A 15,852-nucleotide genomic window follows, 5' to 3' on the forward strand; every position below is an offset into this window, starting at 1 on the left:
GGAGTGAGTGGGAGGTGGGAATGAAGGATTTAGTAAATTAACACTGACAGAATTTAGTCCCGTTGTGCTGCAGAGTACATGGTGTCCTAGCTATTACCAAAGAACAGCTATTAAAATGCTGAGAGTCTTCAGTGACCCTTCAGCTCTTACCATTGATCAATCCTACCCAAAACTATCTTTACTGTAAGTATCTGGTTGGCAATATCTCCTGAGTTCTACTGGAATTCCTTCTGTCATTTAGAAAAAGGACGTGCACCCACGTCTGATTCCTGGAAGCGTCAGGTATAGTAAACTGAGACTGCAACTAGCTTGTAAACTTTCAGGAAATGTTTAACAGGTGAATCGTCTTAGGGGGAAAATTGTTAAATATAAATGTGCATTTTGCTTGAGACAATGTGTCTGATCAGAAAACAAGAAGTGATGATTGCAAAGATACAAAGCTAAGATTGTAGCAGTGGAGGAATTGGGAGGGGATATTTTCAAGGGTAAACGAAGAAAGCTGAGGGGTTTTAATTCAAAGAATACAAGTAACAATTGCTCATTTTTCAATGACTTCATGCATTTCTTTCCTGGATATTGATGTTGACTTTATCCAATGGGAAATTACATAAACTGATTTGAGTTTATATAATTTAATTTTATTTATCACAATAGTGACCTCGTCCCAAAGATCCCATTTCTCTATAAACAAGGCTGCCCAATCTTGTTGAATTAGCAGGAGGGGGCTAGTAAAGAAAAGCAATAAAGTACGCTATTGAATTAATATTTTTTTCTAGGGCTGTCAATTAATCACAGTTAACTCACGTGATTAAATCAAAAAAATTAATCACGATTAAAACAATTAATCAAGATTAATTACAGTTTTAATTGCACTTTTAATAGAATACCAATTGAAATGTACTAAATATTTTTGGATGTTTTTCTACATTTTCAAATATATTGATTTCAATTGCAAAACAGTATACAAAATAGACAGTACTCACTTAACATTGATATTTTTTATTACAAATATTTGCACTGTAAAAATGGCAAACTAAAGAAATATTATTTTTCAATTCACCTCATACAAGTACTGTAGATCAATCTCTTTATGGTGAAAGTTCAACTTGTAAATGTAGATTTTTTTTTTGTTACAATAACTGCACTCAAAAACAAAACAATGTAAAACTTTAGAGCCTACAAGTCCACTCTGTCCTACTTCTCATTCAACCAATCCCTAAGACAAACAAGCTTGTTTACATTTACAGGAGAAAATGCTGCCTGCTTCTTATTTACAACGTCACTTGAAACTGAAAACAGACATTCGCATGGGACTTTTGTAGCCAGCATTGCAAGGTATTTATGTGCCAGATATGCTAAACATTTGTATGCCCATTCATGCTTTGGCCACCATTCCAGAGGACATGTTTCCAGGCTGATGATGCTCGTTAAAAAAAGAATGCATTAATTAAATTTTGGCTGAACTCCTTGAGGGAGATTTGTATATCTCCTACTCTGTTTTACTCGCATTCTCCCATATAGTTCATATTCTAGCAGTCTCAAATGATGACCCAGCACATGTTGTTTGTTTTAAAAACACTTTCACTGCAGATTTAACAAAACGCAAAGAAGGTACCAATGTGAGATTTTGAAAGATAGCTACATAACTCGACCCAAGGTTTAAGAATCTGAAGTGCCTTCCAAAATCTGACATGGACGAGGTGTGGAGCATGCTTTCAGAAGTCTTAAAAGAGCAACACTCTGATGCAGAAACTACAGAACCTGAACCTCCAAAAAAGAAAATCAACCTTCTGCTCATGGCATCTGACTCAGCTGATTAAAATGAACACGCGTCAGTCTGCACTGCTTTGGATGGTTATCAAGTAGAACCCGTTATCAGCATGGATGCATGTCCTCTGGAATGGTGGTTGAAGCAGGAAGGGAAATATGAATCTTTAGCACGTCTGGCACATAAATATCTTGCAACGCCGGCTAAAACAGTGCCATGCGAACCTCTGTTCTCACTTTCAGGTGATATTGTAAACAAGAAACAGGCATCATTATCTCCTGCAAGTGTAAACAAACTTGTTTGTCTGAGTGATTGGCTGAACAAGAAGTAGGACTGAGTGGGCTTGTAGGCCTTAACATTTTACATTTTTATTTTTGAATGTAGTGGGTTTTTTGTACATAATTCTACATTTGTAAGTGCAACTTTCATGATAAAGAGATTGCACTACAGTACTTTTATAAGGTGAACTGAAAAATAAAAATATTTGCACTGTAAAAAAAGAAATAGTAGTCAAAAATAAATATAAAGTGAGCACTGTACACTTTGTGTTCTGTGTTGTAATGGAAATCAATATATTTGAAAATGTAGAAAATATCCAAAACTATTTAAATAAATGGTATTCTATTATTGTTTAACAGTGTGATTAATTTTTTTAATCATGTGATTAATTGTGATTAATTTTTTTTAATCACTTGACAGCCCTAATTTTTTCAAATAAAACCTGTTCTCTTAGGGTATATCTACATGGCAAAAAAACCCAAAAATCCTGCAGTAGGGAGTCTGAGTCTGGCTCACTCTATGGCACTAAAAATATCCACCTCGACATTCAGCCTGGAGTTTGAGTTCTGAAACCAACCTCCCTCCCTGGGCTTCAGAGCCAAGCCTCAATCCAAACATTTTTAGTACTGTAGCACAAGCTAGAAACTGTAGACCCAGGCTCTGTGACTCTCTCCCTCCCTCCATCCTTGAAAGCAAAGGCAAACAATCGTTTCATGCTTTTTTTCCTGGGTTAACCGTGCAGATGCCATGTCACGGCAAGCATGGAGCCTGCTCAGCTCAGCACTGCTGTTGTGAGCATTGTAAACACCTCGCGCATTATCCTGCAGTATGTGCAGAACCTGGCTAGGAGCCACCATCATGAGGACAATTGTGAGGAGGACATGGACACAGACGTTCCTGAAAGCACAGAATGTGGCAATTGGGACATCATGGTGGCAGTGTTGCAGGTATGGGATGGTTCCCAGTGGCTGCGAAACTTTCGCATGCATAACGCTACTTTCATGGAACTTTGTGAGTTGCTTTCCCCTACCCTAAAGCGCAGGAATACCAAGATGAGACCTGCCCTGACAGTTGAGAAGCGAGTGGCGATAGCCCTGTGGAAGCTTGCAACGCCTTGCAACTGACTGCTACCAGTCAGTCGGGAATCAATTTGGAGTGGGCAAATCTGCATGGGGGCTGCTGTGATCCAAGCAGCCAGGGCAATCAGTGACCTTCTGCTAACAAGGGTAGTGACTCTGGGAAATGTGCAGGTCATAGTGGATGGCTTTGCTGCAACGGGATTCCCTCACTTTCATGGAGTGATAGACGGAACTAACATCCCTATCTTGGCACCTGACCACCTTGCCAGCCAGTACATAAACCACATGGGGTACTTCTCAGTGGTGCTGCAAGCACTGGTGGATCACAGGGACGTTTCACCGACATCAATGTGGGATGGTTGGAAAAGGTGCATGACGCTCGCATCTTTAGGAACTCCAGGCTGTTCGAAAAGCTGCAAGAAGGGACTTTCTTCCCAGACCAGAAAATTACCATTGGGGATGTTGAAATTACAATAGTTATCCTTGGGGACCCAGCCTACTCCTTGCTCCCATGGCTCATGAAGCCATACACAGGCAGTACGGACAGTACTACAGGACAGTAGCAAGGAGCAGTTCAACTACAGGCAGAGCAAGTGCAGAATGGTGGTAGAATGTGCCTTTGGACGTTTAAAAGCCTGCTGGCGCTGTTTGTTGACTAGGTTAGACCCTCAGCACAACCAATATTCCCATTGTTATTGCTGCTTGCTGTGTGCTCCATAATATCTGTGAGAGTAAGGGGAAGACATTTATGGTGGGGTGCGAGGTTGAGGCAAATCATCTGGTGGCCAATTTTGAACAGCCAGACACCAGGGCGATTAGAAGAGCACAGCTAGGCATGCTGTTCATCAGAGAGGCTTTGAAAAACAGATTCATGACTGGCCAGGCTATGGTGTGACAGTTGTTTTTCTTCTTAATGCAAAACCGCCCCCTTTGTTGAATTTACTTCCCTGTATGCAATCCCGATCCCCCCTTCAATCACAGCTGGCAAAGGAAATAAAGTCCCTATTGTTTTGAATCCATGCATTGTTTATTTATTAAAAAAAAAGAGAGAGATCACTGACAAGGTAGCCCGGATGAGGTCAGGAAGGAGGGAAGGACAAAGCCACATTGCTTATTGTAGCCACCCTACAAATCAAAGCTGTTTGAATAACAGCCTTCTGTTGCTTGGGACATCCTGTGGAGTGGAGTGGAGTGGAGTGGAGTGGCTGGGTGCCCGGAGGACCCCGCCCCCGTGTTCTTGGGCGTCTGGGTGTGGAGGATATGGAACTTGGTGAGGAGGGCAGGTGTTTATACAATGGATGCAGTGGTGGTCTGTGCTCTTGTTGCCTTTCCTGCAGCTTTACCAGATGCCTGATAATGTCCGTTTGTTCCCCGATTAGCCTCAGCATCTCCTCCTGCATGTTCTGATCACACTCACTGAATGCTTTCCTGGCCTCTGCCACCGAATGCCTCCATGCACTCAGCTGTGCCCTATCAGTGTGGGAGGACTACCTGAGCTCGGAAAACATGTCATCCCGAGTGTTGTTTTTTTGCCTTCTAATCTGTGGTAACCTCAGGGACAGAGTTGATATGGGGAGCATAGAAACATTTGCACCTGCAGGGAGGATAAAAAGGGAGAGTAAAATTTAAGAAGATACATTTCTGAGAACAAAATTCTTTCTTTCACAGTGAATCAAACAATTCACAGCAAAGACAGCACATGTGCTTTAGGTACAAGGTCGCATTTTGCCTTTTATATTGAGCACCTGCTGGTATGGTGACACATCACACACCACTGGACAACAGAATTTGGTTTCCAGGCAATCATGGTAAGCCAACGAGTACATGGGGTTGGCTTCTTCCGCCTTCATAACATGTGGGAATGGTTTCAAACTGCAGCGCCCTGCTTTCCCATAGTATTGGCTCCAGGGTGATTAAAAGGTTCTCCGCTTGCCTGCTGCGCATTCTCCTCTTCCTCTTCCTCATCCACAAAATCCTCCTCCATGTTGTGTGAAACTCCCCCCTTGCAGGTGTCCACGGACAGTGGTGGGGTACTGGTAGGGTCCCCCCCTAGAATGGCATGCAACTGATCACAGAAGCAGCATGTATGGGGCTCAGACCTGGAACAACCGTTTGCCTCCTTTGTCTTGTAGTAGGCTTGCCTCAGCTCCTTAACTTTCATGCGGCACTGTTGTGTGTCCCTGGTGTAGCCTCTCTCCACCATGATCTGTGCGATTTTGGCCTATCTATTAAAATTTCTATTTTTTTATTGGAGTTCAGCCTGTACAGATTCTTCTCCCCATACAGCAATCAGATCCAGTGTCTCCCATTCGCTCCATGCTGGAGCTCATTTGCGATTCTGGGAGGACTGCATGGTCACCTGTGCTGCTGAGCTCGCCATGCTGACCAACAGGAAATGAAATTCAAAAGTTCCTGGGGCTCTTCCTGTGTACCTGGCTAGTGCATTGGAGTTGAAAGTGCTGTCCAGAGTGGTCACATTGGAGTACTCTGGGATAGCTCCCAGAGGCCAATACCATCGAATTGCACAACACTGCATCTGCACTACCCCAAATTTGACCCAAGAAGGTCGATTTTAGCGCTACTTCCCTCGTTGAGGAGTACAGCAGTCAATTTTAAGAGCCCTTAGGTTGACGGAACAGAATTGGTTGTGTAGCTGCATTGCTGATACAATCTACCTAATGCAGCTAAATTCGACCTAACCTCATAGTGTAGACCAGCCCTTAGTGGAAGCACTGACAAGTTTAACCAGCAAAGTTATTCCCTACTGGTCATCACTCGCCAGGAAGGTCATAGTTCCAAAGCACTGGTGGTTGAATGAATTGCTTCTAGCACCACTATGAGCAAAGCTGGATGACATTCAGACCACCTACCATTTATCTCTTCATGATATTGTAGATTGTTTTGAATCTGCAAGGTAGAACATGTTACTCACAATGGTAGGCACTTAAGTGAGCCACTGAGCATTGACTGTCTGGATTAACCAAGCTATCCACATCTCAAAACACATCCTTTGATGCTTTGCCTATGCTATAATCACGGCAAAGATACTTTTGTACTTTTTGATATAACACTGGACTGAGCAGAACTGGATTCTATTTCCCCCTCTGCCAGTTGCCTGCTAAGAGTTCTCGGGCAGTCATTTCACTGCTCTGTGCCTCAGTTTCACCATCTGTAAAATGGGGATAATGATCTGTCCCCTAGGAAAGCGCTTTGAGATGTACTGATGGAAGTACCACATAAGAACTATTTGTTGTTTCGTCTATTCAAGAGGTTCTCAAACTGTGGTCCATGGACTCCATTCAGGTGGTCCATGGATAGTTCCCTCTAAGGTGCGCACCTGGGTGGCTGCACATGAGAAAATGAAGGACCACCCACCTAATTTAGTGGAGCCACGCAGGCATGGTGGTGGCCGTGGGGGGAATAGGGGGTAGGTGGGAGGGGGCAGTGGGGTGAGAAGAGGGGGTGGGGGGAATTTGGGATGTGCAGGGCTGCAGCGGCCAGAGAAAGTGGTGACTTTCCCTAGCTCCAGGACTGTGGCTGCTGGGGAGAGACAGCCCTCCTTCCCAGCCTCAGCTCTGTGGCTGCTGTGGCAGGGGAGAGCCCTCCCCTTCTTCCCAGCCCCAGCTCAGGGGCTGCTGTGGCAGGGGAGAGAGGGCATGTCCATCGTATTAGAAAGGTAAGACTACTGATATTAAAATATGAGTTGTGTGCTTTTATTTGTAGAAAAAAACCATTTATTATTATTAAGGGTTTTTTTATATAGCGTTTTTATCCAAAGCACTTTACAATAGTTAGCTAACGGTACAAACAACATTTGGAAAGATCATTAAGTGGTTTCATAGATTCATAGATTCATAGATATTTAGGTCAGAAGGGACCATTATGATCATCTAGTCTGACCTCCTGCACAACGCAGGCCACAGAATTTCACCCACCACTCCTACAAAAAAAACCTCACACCTATATCTGTGCTATTGAAGTCCTCAAATTGTAGTTTAAAGACCTCAAGGAGCAGAGAATCCTCCAGCAAGTGACCCGTGCCCCATGCTACAGAGGAAGGCGAAAAACCTCCAGGGCCTCTTCCAATCTGCCCTGGAGGAAAATTCCTTCCCGACCCCAAATATGGCGATCAGCTAAACCCTGAGCATATGGGCAAGATTCATCAGCCAGATACTACAGAAAATTCTTTCCCAGGTAACTTGGATCTTACCCCATCTAAAACCCATCACAGGCCATTGGGCCTATTTACCATGAATATTTAATTACCAAAACCATGTTATCCCATCATACCATCTCCTCCATAAACTTATCGAGTTTAATCTTAAAGCAAGATAGATCTTTTGCCCCCACTACTTCCCTCGGAAGGCTATTCCAAAACTTCACTCCTCTGATGGTTAGAAACCTTCGTCTAATTTCTAATCTAAATTTCCTAGTGGCCAGTTTATATCCATTTGTTCTTGTGTCCACATTGGTACTGAGTTTAAATAATTCCTCTCCCTCTCTGGTATTTATCCCTCTGATATATTTATAGAGAGCAATCATATCTCCCCTCAGCCTTCTTTTAGTTAGGCTAAACAAGCCAAGCTCCCTGAGTCTCCTTTCATAAGACAAGTTTTCCATTCCTCGGATCATCCTAGTAGCCCTTCTCTGTACCTGTTCCAGTTTGAATTCATCCTTCTTAAACATGGGAGACCAGAACTGCACACAGTACTCCAGGTGAGGTCTCACCAGTGCCTTATATAACGGTACTAAAACCTCCTTATCCCTACTGGAAATACCTCTCCTGATGCATCCCAAAACGACATTAGCTTTTTTCACAGCCATATCACATTGGCAGCTCATAGTCATCCTATGATCAACCAATACTCCAAGGTCCTTTTCCTCCTCCGTTACTTCTAGTTGATGCGTCCCTAGCTTATAACTAAAATTCTTGTTATTAATCCCTAAATGCATGACCTTACACTTCTCACTATTAAATTTCATCCTATTCCTATTACTCCAGTTTACAAGGTCATCCAGATCCTCCTGTAGGGTATCCCTGTCCTTCTCTAAATTAGCAATACCTCCCAGCTTTGTATCATCTGCAAACTTTAGTAGCACACTCCCACTTTTTGTGCCCAGGTCAGTAATAAAAAGATTAAATAAGATTGGTCCCAAAACCGATCCCTGAGGAACTCCACTGGTAACCTCCCTCCAACTTGACAGTTCACCTTTCAGTAGGACCCGTTGTAGTCTCCCCTTTAACCAATTCCCTATCCACCTTTCAATATTTCTATTGATGCCCATCTTATCCAATTTAACTAATAATTCCCCATGTGGCACTGTATCAAACGCCTTACTAAAATCTAAGTAAATTAGATCCACTGCGTTTCCTTTATCTAAAAAATCTGTTACTTTCTCAAAGAAGGAGATCAGGTTGGTTTGGCACGATCTACCTTTTGTAAAACCATGTTGTATTTTGTCCCATTTACCATTGACTTCAATGTCCTTAACTACCTTCTCCTTCAAAATTTTTTCCAAGACCTTGCATACTACAGATGTCAAACTAACAGGCCTATAATTACTTGGATCACTTTTTTTCCCTTTCTTAAAAATAGGAACTATGTTAGCAATCCTCCAATCATACGGTACAACCCCTGAGTTTACAGATTCATTAAAAATTCTTGCTAATGGGCTTGCAATTTCTTGTGCCAGTTCTTTTAATATTCTTGGATGAAGATTATCTGGGCCCCCCGATTTAGTCCCATTAAGCTGTTTGAGTTTCGCTTCTACCTCAGATATGGTGATGTCTACCTCCATATCCTCATTCCCATTTATCATGCTACCATTATCCCTAAGATCCTCTTTAGTCTTATTAAAGACTGAGGCAAAGTATTTGTTTAGATATTGGGCCATGCCTAGATTATCCTTGACCTCCACTCCATCCTCAGTTTTTAGCGGTCCCACTTCTTCTTTCTTTGTTTTCTTCCTATTTATATGACTATAGAACCTTTTACTATTGGTTTTAATTCCCTTTGCAAGGTCCAACTCTACTTGACTTTTAGCCTGTCTCACTTTATCCCTACATATTCTGACCTCAATAAGGTAGCTTGCCTTACTGATCCCTCCCTTCTTCCACTCCCTATATGCTTTCTGCTTTTTCTTAATTACCTCTCTAAGATGCTTGCTCATCCAGCTTGGTCTACAACTCCTGCCTATGAATTTTTTCCCCTTTCTTGGGATGCAGGCTTCCGATAGCTTCTGCAGCTTTAATTTAAAATAATCCCAGGCCTCCTCTACCTTTAAACCCATAAATTCTTCAGTCCAATCCACTTCCCTAACTAATTTCCTTAATTTTTGAAAGTCAGCCCTTTTGAAATCAAAAACCTTAGTTGCAGATTTATTTTTGTTAATCCTTCCATTCAGTTTGAACTGAATTAGCTCATGATCACTTGAGCCAAGATTATCCCCTACAACCATTTCCTCTATGAGGTCCTCATTACTCACCAAGACCAAATCTAAAATAGCATCCCCTCTAGTCGGTTCAGCAACTACTTGCTGAAGGAATCCATCAGCTATCGCATCTAGGAAAATCTGAGCCCTATTATTATTACTAGCACTCGTCCTCCAGTCTATATCTGGGAAGTTAAAGTCTCCCATGATCACACAGTTTCCATTAGTATTTACTTTATTAAAAACATTAAAAAGGGCTCTATCCATATCCAAATTAGATCCCGGCGGTCTATAGCACACCCCAAGCACTATCCCAGGGGAGGCTCTAATAGTTTTCTTCCCCAATTTAATTTTTGCCCAGACAGACTCAGTCATATCCATTTCATCGCTTCTTATTTCTTTACATTCTATCTCATCATTGATATACAGTGCTACTCCACCACCTTTACCTTTATTTCGGTCTTTCCTAAACAGCACATACCCTTCAATACCTGTAGCCCAGTCATGACTACTATTCCACCAGGTCTCTGTTATACCTATAATATCTGGTTTCACTTCCTGCACCAGTAACTCTAGTTCCTCCATTTTGTTACCTAGGCTCCTTGCATTAGTGTACAAACATCTTAATTTTTGCTGTTTAGCCTCACTCACATTCTGTACCCTATTAGGCACGGTTATTTTACTACCAGTATAACCTATTAGACTTGTATCTACACTGCCCTTCCTCCTACCTACAGCTGTATCCACTCTTACTTCATTTTCTTTCCACTCTATGCTTAATTCTGGCGTGGAGATTACCTGGACATCTCCCAACCATCTCCCCCAAATTCCTAGTTTAAAGCTCTCTTAATCAGTTGTGCCAGCCTCCATCCTAGAAGTCTATTTCCTTCCCTACTCAGATGAAGTCCATCCCGAGAGAACTGTCCTCTATCCATGAATGCCTCCCAATGGCCATACATCCCAAAGCCCTCCTTATAGCACCACTGCCTAAGCCATCTATTGATAGTCATAATCTTGTCACACCTTTGTTGCCCTTCTCTAGGAACAGGCAGAATCCCACTAAAGATCACCTGAGTGGTCCGCTGAGACCTTCAGCAATTTTCAAGTGGTCCATGAAAATAAAGTTTGAGAACCACTGGTCTATTGCACAGCTTTGGCATGAGAATTCAAAATATATTTGAGGCAATCATGCAGGTTCCCAATGAGATGACTGCCAGGACCCTGTAGCCATCTTCCCTCTTGCTTCAGTTCAGCCAGGTCAGTTGTAAATCAAGATGACTTGTGAGAATGAAGCTGAGGAAGAGGACAACTTAAGCCACTGCTCTGATGCCTGAGGACGAACCTATTACAGCTGACTGTTTGGAATGTTCATGTTTCTGGTTGCTCCTTGCACGGCTTCTGACTAGGAGCTGGTTTTTCCTGCTTTGGAGAGCTTCAAAGCTGTTCTAGGCTGCATTTGTATATTTAGGGCTGCTGTAGTAGAATCTATATAATTAGAATCTTCCAGAACTTCAATGCTACAGGTCTTGTTATGGTGTCTTTCACCCAGGGCCGGCTCTAGGATTTTTGCCACCCTAAGCAAAAAAAAGTTTGGCCGCCCCCGCTTTTTTTCATCCCCCCCCGCTCCCGGCTCCGCCCCAACTCCACCCCTTCCCCAAATCTCCGGCCCCACCTCCTCCCCCGGGCGTGCCCCATTTTCCACCCCCCTCATTGCTTCCTGTGGCTCCCCCCTGCAACCTCCTGCCCTAGCTCACCTCTGCTCCGCCTGCTCCCCTGAACACGCCGCCGCCGCTCTGCTTCTCCTCCATCCCTCTCAGGCGAGATGAGTGAGGGGGGCGGGGTAGAGGAACAGCTCCCCGCCCCAGCTCACCTCTGCTCCACCACCGCCGCCTTCCCCGAGCACGCCGCTGCTTGGCTTCTCCTTCCTCCCAGGCTTGCCGTGCGAAACAGCTGTTTCGAGTGTGGCAAGCCTGGGAGGAAGGGAGGGGGGAGAAGCGCCCGAAGGGAGGCGGCGCACTCAGGGGAGGAGGAGGAGTGGAGGCGAGTTGGGGCGGCGGGGGCATATTTCTAGGGGTGGCATCGCCGGTGCCGGAATGCCGCCCCTAGGAATGTGCTGCCCCAAGCATCTGCTTGTTTTGCCAGTGCCTAGAGCCGGCCCTGCTTTCACCAGAGATCCAGCCTTGAGAGCATAGTTCGTGGCCAAGGACTCAGAGCTATGGCTAAAGGGAGTCTTGGCAGTATTCTAGCCATCTCTTCTTGCCAATAAGGACATGGGAACAGTGACTGGACAACATAAGCCTGGAAGCAGCAGCTGGAGACCAGCCCTGCCCCCAAGCAAAGGGCTGCTATTTAAAGGAGCTAATTCACAATCAGTTAAATTGATAGGCAGCAGGTTTAAAACAAACATAAATACTTCCTCACACCATGCACAGTCAACCTCTGAAACTTGTTGCCAGGAGATATTGTGAAGGCCAAAGTATAACTGGGTTCAAAAAAGAATTAGATAAATTTATGGAGGACAGGTCTAACAATGGCTATTAGCCAAGATGGTCAAGGATGCAGCCCCATGCTCTGGATGTCTCTACACCCCTGACTGCCAAAAGCTGGGACTGGATGACTGGGTTAGGGTAAATTGCCCTGTTGTGTTCACTCCTTTTAGAGGATAGGACACTGGCCACTGTCAGAAAACAGGATACTGGGCTAGAGAAAGCCTGTATGGGCCTGATCCAGTATGGCCATTTTTATGTTCTTAATCAAATTAAGCAAAATCAAGATTAGGACATGAAGACATTTGCTTACATTTGCCAATTTCTGGACCTTCACTCTTAATAGGTACATTTGAGGACACACATCCTACCAAAGCATTGATAGAGCAGTCCATTGGAGCAGCATTCTCCGTCAGAGCAATTTGGAAAAACCAGGTTAAAACATGGATGCCAGCAGGAGATGTGCGTGCCAGTGCTGAAGCTCCACAGGTAATGATCAGTATAGACCTGGTTAGACCGTCCAGTAGGTTGGCCCATGCTGGTTGCCCACAGGATGTTAGAAACAGATTCAGCTGGAATAGCGTTCACGTGGCAAAACGTGGTTTTTTACCTTGGATTGGGGGCTGTGGGCTGACTACATATTCCTGAGGGAATTCTGCACACAATATTTTAAAATTCTGCACATTTTATTTGTCAAAGTAACACAATATAGTCATGCCAGTTTCAATTATTTGGGTAATTTATTTCAAAATACCTGTCAGCCAGTACGTCTGTAACAATACAGAAAATAAAAAAGATTCAGGAAATGTTTTTTAATAAATAGAGTTCATACTAGGCGTATTAATACAGAACTCTTGAGTAATAATTCATTTAAACTACAGTACAGAAATGTATTTCCCACACCCCTCAAAACAGTGCACAGGGCTGGGGGAGTCGGGTAACAGAGGTGCTGAGGGAGAGGGAAGTAAATTGCTGGGAAGGCACCTGGGAGTGAGCCTAGAGGGGTGTTGGGTGTGAGTTGTACAGATTGGGGGGCAGGGCGGGAGTTCAGGGTGCTGACTGGAGCCACCGGGTCCCTTTTTGAGTGGCCGTTCTGGTCAACAACTAGACCCCTGACAACCCTACAAGTCAGAGGTGGGCAGGACTGACTAATGGCTACCCAGAGCAGCCCCTCTCCCCGCGTCACTAAGGGGCTGTGCCGGGAGGGATGGCCACTGCTCTCTGCCCTGGGTTCCTCAAAGCAAGCGGCGCCCCACAGCCCCGCCCCCTGTTCATGGGGTTTCCCGGCCGCCGGGGACCGCGCCGGGCCCAGCTCTCCCCACCCTCCCGCCTGCAGAACCACACGTGCCGGGGACAGGCCCCGCCCAACGACCGCCCGTGGCTCCCGGGGCCTCGCCCCCTCCACTGGTCTCCTCGCCCCGCCCACTCTGGCCTCTTCCCGCTCCCTCCCACCGGCGTCCCCGCGCTGCGCGCTCCGCACGCGCCCCTCCCAGCGGGCTCGCTGTGTGCGCAGGCGCGAGTCGGGGACAGGCGCAAGGAGGGCGGAGCGCCGCGCGGAGCGGAGGGGCGGGGTCACGAACTCTGACCTCCCGAAGCCGGAGCCGCCACCGACAAATAACCCCCCAGGAGAGGCCGCCAGGAGCTGGGCCCGCCAGGTGAGAGCGGCCGGGCTGGCCTGCAGCCGCTTTCCTCCCCCGGGCTCGGCAGCGGCTCATGCGGGGCCTGGCCTAGAGGCGCTGCGCCGGCTGGGGGCGGCTCTCACCCCTCCCCTCCCCAGCCCGCGCCGCGTCCCGCAGGAGCCGGGGAAGCGGCCCCATCCGTCTGTCCCGGGGCGGGCGGCTCCGTCCTGGCTTTCCCGGGCGGGCGGCGGCTCCGCGCTCTCCTGACCTTTCACCTAACAGGAAAAGCTTGTGTCTCCCCTCCCCGGATCCCGGCCGCGCCCCGGGGCCCGCTCCGACCGACCGACCGCCCGCCCGGCAGTGGGGATGGGGGGCGGCTCCTGTGCCGGGCTCCCCGCGCTGCGGCTTTGGCTCCTCTGCCCGCCCGAGGGAGTGTCTGAGCTTCCCCCTTCCCCGCCGGGCGGGAGCCCCCAGGGGACGCTGGGGAGGGCGGAGGCAGGGAGCGGGTCTGGCCCGTTAGGTTGCGGGGCGTTAGCGCCCGGGTGTCCCCTTCCCCGTGAGCTCACAGGCGCCCGCAGCAGCCATTTTGTGTGGGGCCGAGCGTCCCGTGCGGGTTTGACCGCAGCCGCTCGGGCAGAGGAGGCGGCTGGGCCTTGCCTCGGTCCCCCCGCTCGGTAGGGAACTGTCTAGCTGCAGGCCGGCCCCAAGGGCGCCTCCGACCCGAGCTGCACGGGCCCCGTACTCCGCCCCGGGGTAGAGGCTTGTCTGACGCCACCTTTCAAGTGACAGCAGTAAAGGCCGCGCCAGCCACTTTCCCTACTGGGGTGTGTGTGGGGAGGTGTCAGGCGAAAGCTGTCCCCGCCTCGCCTTTTGTCTCCTTCATCACAGAGAAAAAAGCTACCCGCATGGGTGGGCTGTGAAATGTGCTGGCTGAATATCAACTTTCTAATGGAAATAGAGAACAAGTTCATTCCTGGTAGCAGCCATTTTACTAGAAAGCGGCAGCGACTGCCCAGGTGTATGACTGTGCAACCAAGACTCCTTCAACTTAGAGACCTGTCAGAATGAAGGCAGTGTTTTAAGGCTTACATGGTACACAGGAAAGTTTTTTGTTTTCTCTCCGCCCACGTTCGCCCCCCTCCCCCACGAACTTATTAACCTGGTGTTTGTCTGACAACCCTACAGACTGAAAAGTTCTCTAAGTACAGTATAGGCCATTCACTGGCAATATTCTTCCCTATTTTATCCCATCACTGTATTAAACCTGATTTGAAAGCTCCTCGTGGGTGCTGTGGCAAGTTTCCTCAGTAGACACTCCCACTCAGTGTTTTGGTTGATACAGTCAGGCTGCAAATTGATGCGGACGCTAGTGTGAGCTGGACAGACTATCCACTCACTCCAGCTAAGACACTAGATGTTAAAGCTGGGTTGGTTGATGAAAATTGTTGGTTCAGATCTGTTCCAGACAAAATAGTAACCAAGATTTGGAGGGGGCAAGGCTTCATTCCATTGACAGTCCCCTGACTGTCCACGTTTAGTGAAAATATTGCCTCACTCACTTTGTCTCTGTATGATCCTGAAAGCAACAAGCTACAACTACACTGCATGCAGGTTTAGTGAAGACTGATATTTTTCTTTTTTAATACAGTATGAAGGTAGAATCATAGGACTGGAAGGATCCTTGAGAGGTCATCTAGTCCAGTCCCCTGCATTCATGGCAGGACTAAGTATTATCTAGACCATTCTTGTCAGGTGTTTGTCTAACCGGCTCTTGTCGAATCTAATGATGGAGATTCCACAACCTCCCGAGGCAATTTATTCTGGTGCTTAACCACTCTGATGGTTAGGAAGTTTTTCCTAATGTCCAACCTATACCTTCTGTGCTGCAATTTAAGCCCATTGTTTCTTGTCCTATCCTCAGAAGTTAAGAAAAACAATTTTCCCCCTCCTCCTTGTAGCAATCTTTTACATATTTGAAAACTTTTATCATGACCCCTCTGTCTTCTCTTTTCCAGACTAAACAAACCCAGTTTTTTCAATCTTTCCTCATAGGTCATGTTTTCTAGACCTTTAATCATTTTTGTTGCTTTTCTCTGGAGTCTGTCCAATTTGTCCACATCATTCCTGAAATTGAACACAATACTCCAGTTGAGGTTTAATCATGCAGAGCAGAAGAATTACTTCTCGTG

General features: G+C 46.3%; 1 protein-coding gene across 8 annotated transcripts in view; it reads left to right on the top strand.

Moving 5' to 3' along the window:
* Positions 1 to 13,583: 13,583 nt before the first annotated feature.
* NR2C1 (nuclear receptor subfamily 2 group C member 1) overlaps positions 13,584 to 15,852 on the top strand; it is a 97,189-nt gene continuing 94,920 nt past the window's right edge. For 5 of the 8 annotated variants that reach the window (XM_077832186.1, XM_077832201.1, XM_077832194.1 and 2 more), the window contains exon 1: positions 13,584 to 13,699. The gene's annotated coding sequence lies outside the window, so the exon portion shown is untranslated. The remainder of the gene's footprint in view (positions 13,700 to 15,852) is intronic. The other 3 variants (XM_077832152.1, XM_077832171.1, XM_077832179.1) reach the window with 2 other exon arrangements.

Source organism: Eretmochelys imbricata, chromosome 1 (genome assembly GCF_965152235.1).
Source record: "Eretmochelys imbricata isolate rEreImb1 chromosome 1, rEreImb1.hap1, whole genome shotgun sequence".
Classification (NCBI taxonomy): domain Eukaryota; kingdom Metazoa; phylum Chordata; order Testudines; family Cheloniidae; genus Eretmochelys; species Eretmochelys imbricata.